Source organism: Lactuca sativa, chromosome 5, assembly GCF_002870075.4.
Source record: "Lactuca sativa cultivar Salinas chromosome 5, Lsat_Salinas_v11, whole genome shotgun sequence".
In the NCBI taxonomy this organism is placed as follows: domain Eukaryota; kingdom Viridiplantae; phylum Streptophyta; class Magnoliopsida; order Asterales; family Asteraceae; genus Lactuca; species Lactuca sativa.
The window spans coordinates 161,393,590-161,408,899 of NC_056627.2; the positions used below are offsets into that span (position 1 = coordinate 161,393,590).

The window sequence follows — 15,310 nt, forward strand, 5'->3', positions numbered from 1 at the left end:
TATTGTGGTCCACTTAAGCATGAAAGATTTGTGACATTTTTTTTGGACATTTTACCAATGACATGATTCAGGCATATATCTAATTGTAAATTTCTGTAATTATGATAACTTCTAAATCTTAAATAAATTCACCTTATGACCATTTAACTAACTACAAGAACGATGTGTCTCGTGCGCTCAAGGACTTTATTACGTTTGAAAAATGTGTGTCGTGCGCTCAAGGAAAGCACCATCGAAAGCCGCACTTGCCAAAACAAGTTAACTCAATCAGTCAGGTTCTTCAATTACTTTACATGGATTTGTTTGGTCCAGTGAACGTGCTAAGCATCAACAGAAGTTCTTACTGTTTAGTTGTGATTGATGATTTCTCTCGATTTACGTGGGTTTTCTTTCTATCCAACAAAGCTAGTGTCACTGAATTGATCAAGAAGTTCATTGTACTTGTTGAGAATCAGACCAATCATAGGGTGAAGGCGCTTCGTACCGATAATGGAACAAAGTTCAAGAATTCTGTTCCCAATCACTTCTGCGCTGAAAAGGGTATCCTACGTCAATTTAGTTCAGCTCATACACCTCAACAAAATGGTGTTGCTGAAAGGCGGAACAGAACACTCAAAGACGCTGCAAGAACAATGTTGTGTGACTCATAGCTGCCTGTTTTCTTTTGGGCGGAGGCGATAAACACTGCCTGTTATGTTCAGAATCGGGTGCTTATCAACAAAGCTCAAATGAAAACTCCGTATGAAATTTAGCATGGACACAAGCCGTCAGTCAGTCACTTCCGAGTATTTGACTGTCCTTGCACCCTTCTTCACCTAGATGCCAATCCGAAGTTTAATGCCAAAGCCGATGACTGCTATTTTGTAGGGTATGCTGCTCGCACCGCTTATAGAGTCTACAATAAGAAAACCAAACAAATTGTGGAATCCTATGACATGCGTTGGTTGGAAGAGAATGAGACAGACGCAAGAGTGGGTCCGGATTGGTTGTTTGATTATACGTCACTTTTCAAATCCTTAAACGTGTATTCAAATGATGTATCTAGAACTGGTTCGCATTGGAAGAGTATCTCTGAAGATGAAGACGAAGAAGTCGTGTACAAGCCTGTATCTAAACCTTCTGATTCATCGAAAGGAAAATCTAAAGCTTCACTTGAAGGAGAGTCCTCTGACTCGCACAAGGGAGGATCTTCTGCTGCATCTGAGGGGGAGCCTTCTGCTGCAATTGAGGGGGAGTCTTCTGCAACATCTTCGGGAAAGTCCTTTGCTACTCCTCAAGGGGGGCCATTCTTGGAACATGATAGTCCTCAATCAGTCCACACTGATTCTTCTGATGCTGAATCGACACCTCACATATCTTCAGAGAAAGAGTTTGTTCCAAATGATGCTTCTGCTGTCTCTTCAACCCTTATGGAATTACTCTTTCATGACCTTATTATAGATGAGTATGTCGCAGAACCATCTGGTACTACTCAACCAGCAAATGAAGGAGGTCTCAACATTTACACTCTACCTGTTTCTCTCAATGACATAAGCCAAGAGATACCTTCTAGGGTTCAACGGGATCATCCAATCGAAAACGTCATCGGGCAGCTAGATGATGGTGTTAAAACTAGAAGTCAGAGTGGAGACGTGAATACATGTCTGTATTCTTGCTTTATTTCTCAAATTGAGCCCAAGAATGTAGAAATGGCTCTAAATGAACCTAGCTGGGTGGATGCAATGCATGAAGAATTGCATCAATTTGAAAAACTCGGTGTTTGGAAATTGGTTGAGTTACCGAAGGGCAAGAAGTCTCTTGACACACGATGGGTCTATCGCAACAAACATGACGATTCAGGGGTTATTGTGCGAAACAAAGCCAGACTGGTAGTACGTGGGTTTCGACAAGTCGAGGGTCTTGACTACACTGACGTTTATGCTCCAGTAGCTCGCCTGGAGGCTATTCGTATCTTCCTAGCGTATGCTTCGTATATGAACTTTACTGTCTTTCAGATGGATGTCAAGACTGCCTTCTTGTATGGCAAGGTGAAGGAAGAAATCTATGTTGATCAACCTCTAGGGTTTGTCGACTCGAAGTATCCTAATCATGTCTACAAGTTGGACAAAGCGTTATATGGGCTGCATCAAGCTCCTAGAGCATGGTATGCAACCCTAACAAAGCATCTGCACGAACATGGTTACACTTGCGACACTATCGATCAAACACTGTTCATAAAGCATGTCGACAAGGACTAGATACTTGTACAAATATACGTCGATGACATAATCTTTGGATCAACAAGCCAGAAGCTTTGCAAAGAGTTCGAAAGTGTAATGAAGAAAAGATTTGAAATGAGTTCGTTGGGAGAAATGACCATGTTTTTGGGGCTTCAGGTTAAACAGAATTCAACCGGAATCCTGCTACATCAAGCCTAGTATGTGGAGGATATTCTTGAGAAGTTTGCGCTTCACGATGCTAAATCTGCTTCTACACCGATAGCTGAACGACCTCTCCTGACTCCAGATCCTGAAGGCGAGTCCGTAGATCAAACTCTCTATCGATCGATGATCGGATCGCTGATGTATCTTACTGCAAGTTAACCTGACATTATGTTTGCAGTCTGTCAATGCGCTCGATATCAGGCTAATCCTAAACTCTCTCATCTTATTGATGTTAAAAGAATTTTTCGGTATATCAAAGGAAGCCCTAAATTGGGTCTTTGGTATCCGAAGAATTTTGAATTTAATCCTTATGCTTTTACTGACAGTAATTATGGAGGCTGTGAGCTTGACAGGAAATCAACTTCAGGAGGATGTCAATACCTAGGTGACAGATTAGTTTCATGGCAATGCAAGAAACAGCACACTGTCTCGACTTCAACAACAGAGGTGGAATACGTTGCTGCATCAGCTTGCTGCTCTCAAGTTATCTGGATCCAACATCAGCTGTTGGACTACGGTTTGAATTACTTCGAAACCCCTATCTATTGTGATAATGAAGCGGCAATTCAAATAGCTAAAAACCCAGTCCAACACTCTAAAACCAAGCACATCGACATTAAAATTCACTTTATCAGAGACTGTTATGAACGATCTTTAATTCAAACCGAACAAGTCCACACTGATAACAATGTGCCGGACTTGTTCACAAAGCCTTTTAACAAAGCTCGTTTCGATGTGCTTGTTGGATTTCTGAAAATGATACGTTTTGAGGATTAAGTTTTTTTCTTTTTCTTTTTCTTTTTCTTTTCTCAATTTATTTTTGGTTTTATTAGTTTACATTTTCAATTTTTTTTGTTTTAGGATATTTTAAAATTTGTGCATTATTTTGCTTCGTCTTCTCACCCATGCACAAATTTAGGGGGAGAAATAAAAATCCAAAAACAACAAAAGAAATTACAAAAAAAAAAAAAATCCAAAAATAGTGTCATTTCTGTTCAGCATTTTAAAATTTATTGTTGACAACTTCGGTTGTAAGTACTGTGATGGGAAATGAAATTAACAAGTGATAAAGGGCAACCTGAATCGGCGTAACGTACCTAGGAAAGTTGAACCTAATGAATTTGAGGACTTGAGGAACTTTGACCTAGTTAGATCCGTTTAACTTGATGTCACGAAGCTCGGATAGGTTGAGCAGGGAGATATACATGAGAATCTACTCGTCACATTAATTGAACCCGTACTTGGAACTGTGGGTTAACTTTTCCTCGATGTGCAGATTATGTCCTTAATTCCGGTTGGATGGGGCGACTGGTAAATTTTGATAAATTAGGCCTGTAGAATATCATTTTCTTTCTTTCTTTCTGTTAGCCATATGTTGTCTCCTTTGCGCGACTTCTAATCCGACCTGGTACACAACATATGCAACTCTATTTCTCTGCAGGATATATATATATATATATATATATATATATATATATATATATATATATATATATATATATATATATATATATATATATATATATATATATATATATATGTGTGTGTGTGTGTGTGTGTATGTGTGAAATACTTCTCATTTGTTAGCCATATGTTGTCTCCTTTGCACGACTTCTAATCCGACCTGGTACACAACATATGCAACCTTCTTCTTCTCAACCACTCTAAAGTAGTTAGCAATAGAATTCTGAATCTCTTCTCTCTCTGAATGGTTTTCTGCTCTCCCGGTGTAAGGAGTACTCTGGAAGTTCTTGATGGCTGGGGCATATCAGGAAGCGGGAAACACGTTCCAGTACACTTAAAATTGAACTCATACAAATTGTCTATAGATCTCGCTGCTCATTTTAGGTGGACAACAATATCCCTGGTCGTCGTCAGATGAATGGTCCTTAAGATATAGTATCTAAGAAATTAGGATAAGATATAAATTTTAGGTTTTTAAGTTCATCATGTCTTGTAACAGATAGTATGTCCTAAATTTGTCACAAATTTTTCGTATTTAAGTGGACCACAATACCGACGATCGACCAGACAAAGATGTGAATATGGAAGGTACCGACAAGTGGATAAAGGTTATCTAAAAACTTTGATCCCAAATCACTCTCTTAAAGTTAAATATCATTTTTATTTTTGTTAAATTTGTCAAAGTTTCTTCTAATTTAAATATTAGGGGAGAATTAAAAATTAAAAATAATAAAAAAAATCAGAAAAATTCAAAAAAATAATCAAAGAAAAATAAAAAAACTAAAAATCCAAAAATAGTGTTATTTCTGTTTTATTTCTTGTACAGAAAAATCAAAAATCCAAAAATATTTTTGTTTCTGTTTTAATTTGTGTGCTAAGTTTTCTTTTAGTTTTGTTTTGTCTTGAAAAGTGATTTTAGGTATAGATAAGACTCATGGAGTTTGTGTTGAAGATTTCTGAGCCAAAGGCTCCGTCCGTGAGCATCGAAGAATTTGCATTCGAAGGAGCAAGAAATGAAGATCATTCTTTCTACATTCAATCCTTCAACCCCAGAAGCAAGGTGAAGGTGCAATTGAAGATTATGTGACGGATTGCATTGAAGCCTCCTCAATCAGTCTGCTGCTACTGTTGTACCTGCTAAAGTGATCTAGAAGATTTGTTCTCTCTGATGTTCTCTCTGAAGATTCTCAAGCTGAAAGTGTTATTTTTCAAGAATCAGTACGTCAAGCATCCTCACCCAATGTGTGATCAATGCCAAACTCTGAAGAAAAGACCAACTGCTCAAGATGAAGTCATTCATGGAAGATTCATATGTTCATCCTGATGCTGTGAAGAATTTGAAGATTAATGCTGAAGCCAAGTTCCCAATGAAGATTAACAAGCAAAGCCAGCTACTTTTTAGGGGGATCTTGTTGGGTCATTAAGAAAAGAAAGCTATAAACCAAGGGGGAGATTGTTGGGTTAAAATATGGTTTATACTTTACTTTTCTGGGCAATTATATTTTTGTGTAATATTTTATGATTTTATGGCCTAGTTTACGGCTGAGTTTACGGCCGTAAACACCTTATGGCCGTAAACTCATTTACGGCCCATGTGTTATCCGGCCCATATTCCAAGTATAAATAGAGGTGTTAGGGTGATGAGTATAGATTGATGAACTGAATAGAGAGAAATGGGAGCTTATGTGTGTGTGTGTGTGTGTGAATCTCATGTAAAGGAGCATCATTCCAATCTATTAGATACATTGAAGATTCATATTATTCTTCTTCTCTTCTCTTCTATTTGATCTGATATCACCCGTTTGATTGGGATTCCGCACCATCAAACGGGTCTGACTGATACACAGGCAGATTAGGGACTTACAGGTTGTCAATCTCGTATAGATCTATACACAAACACCATGCTCCCTCTCCAAGAGATTCTGGTATATAATACATGACTCGAAATGTGTACTCAAACATACGTGAAGTTTAATGTCTCACAAAACTTAGTATAAAACAGATTTACATATGAAAATGTTCATTTGTTCTTGTATATGAATGTATCTCTTTGAAATAGTGTTTCTAGTATGTAAAAGTTCGTGATGTTCTCGTAAAACTATACCTATTATAGTTTTCCAAAAGTGTGTCTCGTTTGTATAGTAAACCCTAGTGAAATGCTCACTTGCTATGAAAAGTATAACTTTTGTAGTGCCAAAGATGGACACATATACATACAGTATAAGCAGAGTGTTTAATTTATATATATATATATATATATATATATATATATATATATATATATATATATATATATATATATATATATATAACAACATTTTTCCTTTCAAAAGACAAGATGTTATCGTGATATATTTTGCATACGAAAGTCTCCCTATAATAGTTATGATTCACATATGATTCAATTGATAAAAAGTGTATAATGAAACTTTATAATACACACGATAATAATCGTGTGTTTTACTTTTATTCCCCTCCCCCCCCCCTTAAAACCATATAAAAGCATTTATAAAACATTTAAAAGTGTGGATTATAGGGGTATGAACTCACTTGAAAGATCGAAGAAGACGAGATGAAAACCGAGCAGAACTTCGACTCGAGAAAGCGGATTTTCTCGGGATTCTCAGGAATCTTGGGAGCACAAACGACCCTCGAGGCTTGAGTATGGAAACCGGGGCTTCGGGATATCACGTGCACGGAAAACAAGGCAAAAACGCAACAAAGATGAGAGGAAATTAGCCTTTTGTTCAAAACCCTCGCATCCCTTTTATAGGGGCTAGGAACCGCCTCGGTACGCTGGGCGTACGCGTGCGTCATGCGTGACCGCATCCTCGACTGCCTCGAAGCTCAGATGGGACGGGGCATAGCCTCGCATAGGGGGCAACGTAGACGATCCGAGGCCTAGTCCTCGAGTACGCTGGGTGTAACTCGGATTGGCCCGGTGACTCCTCCTTCGGATAATACAGAAATTTAATTTAAATTTATATTTTTATTATTTAGTAAAGTTCAAAAATTCATATCTTCTTCATACGAACTCCGTTTTCGACATTCTTTATATCCACACGTAGGTGAGACTATGCTCTACAACTTTCGTTTAGACTCTGTCGGCAAAATTTGAAATTATTTTTATTATTTATTTTTAAAAGGTTGGGGTAAGAAAACTTCGTTAGAAATCCATAACTTCATTATCCGATGTCTATTTTTGTCAGACTTTTTACCGTTGAAAAACCATTGTTGAGACCTTCGATTCTCATTTAGGTCATTCCGGCCAAAATTCGCTCGATCTCTGTTTTGAGTTTTTAGCTGTCTGTCGCTATGCCGAACTTGGAAAAATCATACTTCCTTATACGAAGTCAGATTTGGACGTTCTTTTTATGTAAGATCATGGTTTGATGATATCTAACATAGTAGGCTACCAAATAGAGACTTTTGAACATTTTATTTTCGAAGTTAATTTCATTATATCAAAAGTGGTTACAATACTTGACTTTTTAGGTCATTACATAGAGTTGAAATATCGGGTTGTCATACTTTCCTATGGACGCCGCTACTTTCCAAGCCGCAGTTATAGCTGCCGTGGCTGCTGTGGCAGCTGTCCTTGCGAACCGCAACACTAACAACGCAAACAAGACTGACAAAGGAATTGACAATTCCGATTGTGGTAACCATCCGACAAGTCAACAAATAGTAACAGTCACCAACACCCAAAACAACAACTCAGAGTTCAAGAAACGGAAACGTCAAGCCCAAGTAGAACGCAAGCAATTTCAAAGGCTTGCCATGCGACAACAACAAGTGGCGACTCCTGCCACCTCAGCACCGGTCAAGCGTTATGAGGAAACACTCCTGAAGTGTAACAAGTGTAACTATCATCATAATGGAGCTTGCCGAGTATTGCAATGCAACAATTGCAACAAGATGGGGCACATTGCTCGTTTTTGTAGAACCACCTCCTCCACCGGAGCCAGCCAGGTTTGCTATAGTTATGGTAAGACAGGACATTATCATAGGAACTGTCCAACAAGAAAGAACAACGAAAACACCCACGTCCACATAACTCCGACTCAACACCTCGTTTCCACCACCGATGCTAGTACCAGCCCGATTTGTCACCAATGCGGTGAGAGAGGTCACTTCAAGAATGATTGTCCAATAACAAAGAACTCCGGGGCAGACGGGGAAATACTAAGGATCATTGCCGCATGAGAGACTACCCTGGACCCTCGTTAAATTATCTAAAGCATTCGTTGTAACAGACTAATAAAACATGTTTAAAACTAGTGCAACTTGAGTCTTATCTTTTGCGAGACCCCGTCAGTAAAGGGACCCTCGTGCTGCGTATACCTGCCTTTTGTAGGATACCTTGTTCGCAGCAGCATTCCTGTAGTTACTCTAAAGTACAATAACTCTGTTAAAAGTTGCACTGTTGTGTTTTGTGTATAACGCCTTATGTTCAAATCTAGTGTCTTTACTTTCAAGTATGTCCGATATTATTATACAACTAGAGTCAATTCGATTCGCACAATACCAGTTTCGTAAGTACATATCTTTCTCCGAAATTGCCTTTCTAGCGGAGCCGTCATTCCAGAACACCGAAGTACTCATGCATGGAGTACCTCATGTCTCTTATCCTTTCCGAAGAAAACTCAGCAAACCTCCCCAAAGTACCACTCGTACAGTAAGTCAAGATCAATCCAAAGACCCATATGGTTGATCTATCGCTGAAGAACGTATACATAAGGGTGGTATATAATCAAGGTTCTATAGGTTTAGAATTGATGATTCCACTTTAATTCTTTTCCTCGTTGGGATGTGAGGTTAAAGAAGAATCATTTATTCGACTACCTTTTCAATCTTAATTATATACGACTCGTATACACGAGACTGCGATTGATGAACCATGTATGACTTCTAATATGAACTTCAGGGTGGAGACTGCTCAAGATTACGAGTGCTCGCATCGTCATGCAAACAAACATAGAACCCAATATTGCTCCTGTAACCCGATCGCCCTACAGTCTCACACCAATGGAGATACAAGAACCCTTCATACAGCTTAATGACTACCCAATAAGGGAATGAGAAGACCAAGCTCCTCACCTTTGAGAGCTCCGGTCTTATTCTTCAAGAAGACAGACTTCAGCGGATGCGATCATACCAACACTAATGCACCAGATCCTATCAGAACTCCGCAATTAAGCGTGCTTAGGCGAGAGAAGTACTATAATGGGTAACACCTTGGGAAGTCCTCGTAGCGCAGACCTCGATAGGACTTCCATTAGAAATCATTTCCTTCTGCCTCATATAGATGAATTGGTTGATCAACCGCAAGGAACGAAGTGCATTTCAGAGATGGACCCAATATCCGAATATCACCAGTTGCGAGTATTAGTGAAGGATGCTTTGAGGACTATCTTCCAAACTCGATATGGACACTACGAGTCCGTAGTGATACCCCTCGGATAGGACCAATACGCCCGTAGTATTCATGAACTTAATGAATAGGGTGCGCCATTCTTACTTGGATCGGTTCGTCATTGTCCTCGTAAATGACTTACTTATCTACTATCGTAGTAAGAAGGAAATCATAAAGCGCATCTACAACAAACCATGGAAACACTACGATCAAGGAAACGTTGCAGAATGTTCTCTAAATATGAGTATTAGATTTGAAGAGTCGAATTCCTAAGACACATTACCAGTAATGTGGGAATTCTTGAGGACCCTTCCAAGGATCAAAATCGTTGAGAATTTGTCAGCACTGAAGACGCTTACGGAATTCTCCGAAATCTAAGTTTCACTGACCTACTGTCATAGTTCATTTAGGACTCCTCGCGAATTACGAAACCTCTTACGACTTTGACTCAGAAGAGAGTGGCCCTTGACAGGGAAGAGAAGCAAGAGGAAGAAACCTTGGAATTCCAAGTGAGAGACCAAATCCTTTTGGAAGCCTCACATTGGAAAGGCTTGGTATGCTCCGGAGAGCATAGAAAGCTAAATCCAAGATAGTTAGGACCTCCGAGATTCTTGCGTGAACCAGCCTTGTAAACTCACAAACCCAATCTACACCATGGACTTAGTAACATACATTTTACCCTTCACGTCTCGAGCTTGAAAACGTACCTTTCCGTCAGGAATTTCGTAATGTCACTCGACGAGATCGAGATCAACGAGATCCTCGCCTTTGTGGAAGAACCGTAGTGACCTTCGATCGAGAGATCAAGTGAACGAAGCAACGCCACCTCCCATTAATGAAGGTTCGTTGGGATACCAACCGAGGACCCGAATTCACTTATAAGCGCGAGGACCAATCGATTAGGAAGTTTCCCCACCTCCTTGCTCGATTATTCATGCCTACTCCGTTACCTAAATTCTAATTTCGGGACGAAATTCCCTCTAAAAAGGGGATGATGTGACAACCCGAAATTTTCCATCCAGTTCAGTCAAACACTTCATTAAAAGTCAAACTCATTGCTGTTATCTTTTAGCACAATTAGGAGTTTATTTGAGCGTTCTGAGCCTTGTACACTTAAGGAATAAGTGTCGAGGTTTATCGGCTGAATTTATAGCTCAAAGAAATGACCTTAAACACCCCTTCAAGGAGTTCACGACCAACACATGGGAGTTTACGACCGTAAACTCCATGTGGGATGTAAACTCTTGCTTATATGATGAAGAGGTGGTCATTTGTTCATTCCTCCTTTCCCTTTTGCCCAAATCCTCTCAAGTATCATCCCAATCTTCGTCCCCGATCTTCAAATCTTGTAATTTTATTGTCTTAACTAGTTGATATCTTGCATGAACTAGTAATCTTACATGATTTCATCCGTGAATCATTCCATTTTGTAGATCTTCAAGTTACACCAAGAACACACACTAGTGTTCTTGGCTAAAACCGACCATTCAAGCTCCTAGATCGTAAGTACTCTTGTTCTAACTCATCTTACACTAGGTTGATCATGTTTAGAGCTTAGAAAACATAAGGAATCACTAGATTCAAGGAGTTTACGACCAAGACATGTTCTTGGGCCGTAAACCCCTTTTAAGGGTGCAAATGACACCCTGACCCCTTAGTGAGCCTTGGAACTTAGCATAAAACCTTATACCATTGAACTAGGGACTTCATTACATGATTTGGTACTTCATACCATGAGTTTACGGCCGTAAACTCATGGGGAAGTGGTCCCAGGGCCGTAAACACCATACAAGGCCATTCATGGACCTTAAACCCACCCAACCTCTTGTTTAAGCCTTGGAACATTTAACCACTTAAGTTATAATAGTTTTGAGCCTCATTTGGTGACCCAATTGAGAGTTTACGGCCAGGAGTAAACTCCCCTGGGCCGCAAACTCCTTAAGACATCGTCCATTGACCATAAACTCCCGTATAAGGCCTTGTACTCCTTTGTTGCAACCCGATAGCCTCCAAACACTTTGACAAAAGTGTTTTCCTTACATTAGGATGTTTATACATGTTTACTTAGTGTAATAAACACTAATTATATATATACATAGGTCTTCATATGTTATTAGGATCATTGTGTGTATTTAAGTCTTCACTTGACACCGAACACATGTCCGACACTTCCATCCGATCCACTCGCTGCAGGTGAGTTCATACCCCTTAATTAACCTTTTAAATGTTTTTAAATGTTTATAAATGCTTTATGGGGGGGGGGGAATTCAAGTTGAATCATGTTTAGTTATTATATCAATCACTTGTGATTAATAACTAGCATGCAAATGGATTTACTATACGTTAACTGTTTTACCAAACAGATTTATTCAAATGACTTTCTTAAACGTTTTTACATGTTTAATACTCTTTATCAAACTGTCTTACCTACTGTAAGTTTCCTTTCAAACTCTGTCTCAAATGCGTTTTCAAACAAGGTTTTCCTTATACTTAAACTGTCTTATGAAACAAAATACTTTCATATCGTTTTATAAACTGACATCAAGTCATCTTTTCTTAGTATTAAGCTTTTCAAAGGTTTTACAAAACTTCTTTTATGCTTTTATATTGAAAAATGCATGCCTAGATATGTATAGTTATATAAATAATGTTTAAAGGACTTAAGACAACTAGCTCGCTTTATTTCCTTTTCCTCATTGGGATGTGGCCTTAAGGCATCGGTTGCTCGTCCGAATGTCGTCTAAATATTAATTATATATCATGTATACATATATAGGTATAAAGGTTCCCTGAGTCAGTTCAGTACCTTTGGGTAGCAAAGGTGTACTCCCAGTTATACTCGTACATCACTAATAACTATAATAGGTGTAGTTAGGAGATACTATTTACCATTCCAAGTACAAGGAATCACACAAGAGTCAGTTCATTCATGAGTCTATACTAATATATTACATATTACATGAATACATCTACATAGATACGCTTACATGAATACGTTTACATAGATACGCTTACATGAATACGCTTACATAGATACGCCTACACGATAACACTTACGATACACGATAATAGAGCTAACATAACAAGGTGCTATAGCATGGAACAAGTACAGGATCTAAGTATACTAGTTAATCACTAATACTTTGTGATAGTTATATTATGTATACATGATCATAGTAATGTGGATGTTCACGGCTTGCAGAAATGCAGGTTCGTGTTTGGTTCCAAGAATCTCCTGATAGAGAGCGTATAGTACGGGTTCTAGCCATCACATTATACCTTAACCCTCAATTAAGGCAAATTGGTACAAAGTAGTCACTTATTACAAATACTACAGTACTTACACTTTGCATACGACAATTGCAAACGGATTAAAAATCCGGGTAATATATTATTAATACCTTTACCATGTGCCACATTCATATAATCGATGAGGTAGAAAATAATATCAATAGGCGTATAGTCTAGTCTTGGTAGAAGGCTACTTTCAAAATAGTCTAGTCTTGGTAGAAGACTACTTTTTATACTAATAGAAATCATAGGGATTTGCTAGGGTGTTCAAATGTTTTCAACTACTTTGAAACAATTCATACTTATACAAACTTTTTTTTTCCAAATGTTTACAAGTCTTTACTTTCCAGTTTAACAAATCAAAGACACATTAATACTTATGAATTCACCAGCTTTATTGCTGATACTCGCTTTCAAAATAACTTGTATTCTCAGGTCACAAATAGACAGGTACGATGACCAGGTTTTGTGAAGACAGAGAAATCAAGACTCGTATTTTATTTTGATTATTCATTATGTTGTCTTATACTATGAAAGAACACACTTGTAATTAAAATTATACTATTAATGCAATGGATGATGTTGTTGCTTGTTTACTACTTTACATTGTTGTGATACATTATATGACGTCCTCCGCCCCAGAACGTTTCCACCGTTCTCGGTTTTGGGGTGTGACAAAGATTAAGGGACTCACGAATCATAAAGCATACGAGTTACATTTCTTCATAAGCCACTTTACGAATGTAAACTATGTTGTTTCTTATGAATAACTTGTGATGGTTTATTGTCGGGCTTACTTGTACTTTACTTGAACTTGGACCTTACTAAAATTCGTTTATCATCTTATCATTATGCTTTAATTAAATGTTTGTAAGGAAATAACTAATATGATTTAACATGATAATGAAATAAACATATCAATGTGTCTATCACTAACTCCAAAATGATAGATTTTATAGATACCTTATCCAATTATCGGTTTCGCTTTGGCTAGACCAACAATTGAATATTATGGCATCCTAAAAGTTATACTACGCTATACAAACATTGCAATCACCTTTGGGAAAAAAATACAATATTTATGCAATTTATGATTAAAATTCATTGCACGAGTCATTATTCAATTAGCCTTTGTGTTCCTTGAATAATAAATCAAACAATTGCTTAATGTGGTGTTTAATCAACTCCAATGTCAAACCAAACAACATTTCTTTGGTCCAATCACTTAAGTCTAACATTGTAGTTACCACTCATCACTTCGAATTATCAAATTTCAAATTTATCAAATTATAGATATTTAGCTGATTTTATAAACAATGTATTGAACACTCGGAAAATTTTGATAATCACTTCATGAAAACGAATGAATAAATAAAGGCCAACTACAAGAATAAATTTCTTACGGTGGGAAATTTGATATACATAAATATGATGCTAGTGTCATAAATTAATGACAAATTAGATTTAAATAGATAATGAACACATTGATTGACATCATATTGACGTCATATATAGTTGCAAAGTTGCAAATGAATGGCCAGTTAAAATATATAAAAACTTATGTATCACCTATAGTGATTTATACATGAAATAAACATATTGTTTGACAATCCATAATTGGTCTTACAACATGAATAAAAAATACATCATCATATAAGACATTTAAATTTATCTTTCGCCAACATATAATATATTTATTTTGTAGTGGGCCAATAAATTTGTTAATTTATAAGATACATATAATATACAAGTTGAACTAACAATAAATAAATAAACGTTAGTCCATCTCATACCGTAAGTTCGTGTCATTCAACGTAAATGCTTACAAATAAGTATTCGTAATAGTTTAATTTGAGTTTAAAGTTTAAACAAATCAACTGATAAGCATACATCCCATTTATGTCTTTGGTTATGGGTGGGATCGCTAATTTGTGTCTTTTTTTATGGGTCATGTTTTGATATTTTGTATATTCTTAGTGGGTGTGTGTTCTTCTGTGATTGGTTGATTTTTTTTTTCTTGCGTGTTATCCATGTGTGGATTAGTGTCTTGGATACGTGTTGTATTGTTGTGTCACCGCAGCCTCAACCAATCGTTTTCCTCCGAATCCAACAACTTTTTTTTTCTGGATCCATCCACCGCCTACACCTCCCACCTATGTTTCACCTTCGTCTATAACATCACCAACGAACCTGGCCGCCTTCTTTCTTCTTTCTCCTTCCACCGTTCCTCCTTCTATTGTCTCTTCTTTTTTCTTAGACCATCCACCGGTGTTACTTTAATCTACTGCTTCACCTACTTAAAACTCGATGACTTAATCCTTCCACCACCTAGTGCTTCTTATCGATTTATCCCATTTCTTCCTTATCGGTCTCACTTTACCTCCATTGCTTCACCTTTGGTTTCAATATGTAGAAGAAAACTTTTTTTTCATCTCTTTCTTTTTTCTATGTCGCTCCACACTTACATCGCTCCATAAACAAATCAACCCATCGATCGTCTCCCAAAGAGGTTTTCATACCCACTGATGATTACAAATTCCGATTGTATTTGTCGAATTCTTCTACTCCCGGAGGCGCTACTGTAAGGGAGCTCGTGGAAGACGGTCGCTCCGTCCCTAACTGATTCAAACAATTGTATATTTATTGCTCTTCGGTTCCTTTGGATTCCATCTACATCGATAACTTGATATTAGGTAATTATTGGTTTTTTCTTTTT

General features: G+C 37.6%; 1 pseudogene; it reads left to right on the forward strand.

The window, feature by feature from the left end:
- The first annotated feature begins 9,031 nt into the window (after positions 1–9,031).
- LOC111891888 (5S ribosomal RNA) lies at positions 9,032–9,150 on the forward strand (annotated as a pseudogene).
- Positions 9,151–15,310: the final 6,160 nt, after the last annotated feature.